Source organism: Eubalaena glacialis, chromosome 2, assembly GCF_028564815.1.
Source record: "Eubalaena glacialis isolate mEubGla1 chromosome 2, mEubGla1.1.hap2.+ XY, whole genome shotgun sequence".
NCBI classification, from domain to species: Eukaryota; Metazoa; Chordata; class Mammalia; order Artiodactyla; family Balaenidae; genus Eubalaena; species Eubalaena glacialis.
Window position 1 is genome coordinate 149,662,968 of NC_083717.1, and position 4,750 is coordinate 149,667,717.

A 4,750-nucleotide genomic window follows, 5' to 3' on the forward strand; every position below is an offset into this window, starting at 1 on the left:
GGATAAGTGACCTGGAAGATAAAATAGTGGAAATAACTACCGTAGAGCAGAATAAAGAAAAAAGAATGAAGAGAATTAAGGACAGTCATAGAGACTACGGGGACAACATTAAACACACCAACATTCGAATTATAGAGGTCCCAGAAGAAGAAGAGAAAAAGAAAGGGACTGAGAAAATATTTGAAGAGATTATAGTTGAAAACTTCCCTAATATGGGAAAGGGAATAATCAAGTCCAGGAAGCACAGAGAGTCCCATACAGGATAAATCCAAGGAGAAATACGCCAAGACACGTATTAATCAAACTATCAAAAATTAAATACAAAGAAAAAATATTAAAAGCGGCAAGGGCAAAACGACAAATAACATACAAGGGAATCCCCATAAGGTTAACACCTGATCTTTCAGCAGAAACTCTGCAATCCAGAAGGGAGTGGCAGGACATATTTAAAGTGATGAAAGGGAAAAACCTACAACCAAGATTACTCTACCCAGCAAGGATCTCATTCAGATTCAGCAGAGAAATTTAAACCTTTACAGTCAAGCAAAAGCTAAGAGAATTCAGCACCACCAAACCAGCTTTATAACAAATGCTAAAAGAACTTCTCTAGGCAGGAAACACAAGAGAAGGAAAAGACCTAATAACAAACCGAAAACAATTAAGAAAATGGTAATAGGAACATACATATCAATAACTATCTTAAATGTAAATGGATTAAATGCTCCAACCAAAAGACACAGACTGGCTGAATGGATACAAAAAAAAGACCCATATATATGCTGTCTACAAGAGACCCACTTCAGACCTAGGGACACATACAGACTGAAAGTGAGGGGATGGAAAAAGATATTCCATGTAAATGGAAATCAAAAGAAAGCTGGAGTAGCAATTCTCATATCAGACAAAATAGACTTTAAAATAAAGACTATTACAAGAGAGAAAGAAGAACACTACATAATGATCAAGGGATCAATCCAAGAAGACATAACAATTGTAAATATTTATGCACCCAAGATAGGAGCACCTCAATACATAAGGCAAATGCTAACAGCCATAAAAAGGGAAATCGACAGTAAGACAATCATAGTAGGGGACTTTAACACCCCACTTTCACCAATGGACAGATCATCCAAAATGAAAATAAATAAGGAAACACAAGCTTTAAATGATACATTAAACAAGATGGACTTAATTGATATTTATAGGACATTCCATCCAAAAACAACAGAATACACTTTCTTCTCAAGTGCTCATGTAACATTCTCCAGGATAGATCATATCTTGGGTCACAAATCAAGCCTTGGTAAATTTAAGAAAATTGAAATCTTATAAAGTATCTTTTCTGACCACAACGCTATGAGACTAGATATCAAGTAGAGGAAAAAATCTGTAAAAAATACAAACACATGGAGGCTAAACAATACACTACTAAATAACCAAGAGATCACTGAAGAAATCAAAGAGGAAATCAAAACATACCTAGAAACAAATGACAATGAAAACACGAGGACCCAAAACCTATGGGATGCAGCCAAAGCAGTTCTAAGAGGGAAGTTTATATCAATACAATCCTACCTCAAGAAACAAGAAACATCTCAAATAAACAACCTAACCTTACACCTAAAGCAATTAGAGAAAGAAGAACAAAAAACTCCAATGTTAGCAGAAGGAAAGAAATCATAAAGATCATATAAGAAATAAATGAAAAAGAAATGAAGGAAACAATAGCAAAGATAAATAAAACTAAAAGCTGGTTCTTTGAGAAGATAAACAAAATTGATAAACCATTAGCCAGACTCATCAAGAAAAAAATGGAGAAGACTCAAATCAATAGAATTAGAAATGAAAAGGAGAAATAACAACTGACACTGCAGAAATATAAAGGATCATGAGAGATTACTATAAGCAACTATATGCCAATAAAATGGACAACCTGGAAGAATTGGACAAATTCTTAGAAAAGCACAACCTTTTGAGACTGAACCAGGAAGAAAGAGAAAATATAAATAGACCAATCACAAGCACTGAAATTCAGACTGTGATTAAAAATCTTCCAACAAACAAAACACCAGGACCAGATGGCTTCACAGGCGAATTCTATCAAACATTTAGAGAAGAGCTAACACCTATCCTTCTCAAACTCTTCCAAAATATAGCAGAGGGAGGAACACTCCCAAACTCATTCTACGAGGCCACCATCACCCTGATACCAAAACCAGACAAAGATGTCACAAAGAAAGAAAACTACAGGCCAATATCACTGATGAACATAGATGCAAAAATCCTCAACAAAATACTAGCAAACAGAATCCAACAGCACATTAAAAGGATCATACACCATGATCAAGTGGGGTTTATCCCAGGAATGCAAGGATTCTTCAATATATGCAAATCAATCAATGTGATAAACCATATTAACAAACTGAAGGAGAAAAACCATATGATCATCTCAATAGATGCAGAAAAACTTTTGACAAAATTCAACACCCATTTATGATAAAAACCCTCCAGAAAGTAGGCATAGAGGGAACTTACCTCAACATAATAAAGGCCATATATGACAAACCCACAGCCAACGTTGTTCTCAAGGGTGAAAAACTGAAACCATTTCCACTAAGATCAGGAACAAGACAAGGATGTCCACTCTCACGACTATTATTCAACATAGTTTTGGAAGTTTTAGCCACAACAATCAGAGAATAAAAAGAAATAAAAGGAATCCAAATCGGAAAAGAAGTAAAGATGTCACTGTTTGCAGATGACATGATACTATACATAGAGAATCCTAAAGATGCTACCAGAAAACTACTAGAGCTAATCAATGAAGTTGATAAAGTAGCAGGATACAAAATTAATGCACAGAAATCTCTTGCATTCCTAAACACTAATGATGAAACATCTGAAAGAGAAATTAAGGAAACACTCCCATTTACCACTGCAACAAAAAGAATACAATATCTAGGAATAAACCTACCTAAGGAGATAAAAGACTTGTATGCAGAAAACTATAAGACACTGATGAAAGAAATTAAAGTTGATACAAAGAGATGGAGAGATATACCATGTTCTTGGATTGGAAGAATCAACATTGTGAAAATGACTATACTACCCAAAGCAATCTACAGATACGGTGCAATCCCTATCAAACTACCAATGACATTTTTCACAGAACTAGAACAAAAAATTTCACAATTTGTATGGAAACACAAAAGACCCCGAATAGCCAAAGCAATCTTGAGAAAGAAAAACAGAGCTGGAGGAATCAGGCTCCCTGACTTCAGACTATAATACAAAGCTACAGTAATCAAAGACAGTATGGTGCTGGCACAAAAACAGAAATATAGATAAATGGAACAGGATAGAAAGCCCAGAGATAAACCCACGCACATATGGTCACCTTATTTTTGATAAAGGAGGCAAGAATATACAATGGAGAAAAGATAGCCTCTTCAATAAGTGGTGCTGGGAAAACTGGACAGCTACATGTAAAAGAATGAAATTAGAACACTCCCTAACACCATACACAAAAATAAACTCAAAATGGATTAAAGACCTAAATGTAAGGCCAGACACTATAAAACTCTTAGAGGAAAACATAGGCAGAGCACTCTATGACATAAATCACAGCAAGATCCTTTTTGACCCACCTCCCAGAGAAATAGAAATAAAAACAGAAATAAACAAATGGGACCTAATGAAACTTAAAAGCTTTTGTACAGCAAAAGAAACCATAAACAAGACGAAAAGACAACCCTCAGAATGGGAGAAAATATTTGCAAATGAAGCAACTGACAAAGGATTAATCTCCAAAATTTACAAGCAGCTCATGCAGCTCAATATCAAAAAAACAAACAACCCAATCCAAAAATGGGCAGAAGACCTAAATAGACATTTCTCCAAAGAAGATATACAGATTGCCAACAAACACATGAAAGGATGCTCAACATCACTAATCATTACAGAAATGCAAATCAAAACTACAATGAGGTATCACCTCACACCAGTCAGAATGGCCATCATCAAAAAATCTACAAACAATAAATGCTGGAGAGGGTGTGGAGAAAAGGGAACCCTCTTGCACTGTTGGTGGGAATGTAAATTGATACAGCCACTATGGAGAACAGTATGGAGGTTCCTTAAAAAACTAAAAATAGAACTACCATATGACCCAGCAATCCCACTACTGGGCATATACCCTGAGAAAACCATAATTCAAAAAGAGTCATGTACCACAACGTTCATTGCAGGTCTATTTGCAATAGCCAGGACATGGAAGCAACCTAAGTGTCCATCGACAGATGAATGGATAAAGAGGATGTGACACATATATACAATGGAATATTACTCAGCCATAAAAAGAAATGAAATTGAGTTATTTGTAGTGAGGTGGATGGACCTAGAGTCTGTCATACAGAGTGAAGTAAGTCAGAAATAGAAAAACAAATACCATATGGTAACACATATATATGGAATCTAAAAAAAAGAAAAAAAAGAAAAAATGGTTCTGAAGAACCTAGGGGCAGGACAGGAATAAAGACGCAGATGTAGAGAATGGACTTGAGGACCTGGGGAGGGGGAAAGGTAAGCTGGGATGAAGTGAGAGAGTGCCATGGACATATATACACTACCAAATGTGAAATAGGTAGCTAGTGGGAAGCAGCCACATAGCACAGGGAGATCAGCTTGGTGCTTTGTGACCACCTAGAGGGGTAGGATAGGGAGGGTGGGAGGGAGACGCAAGAGGGTGGAG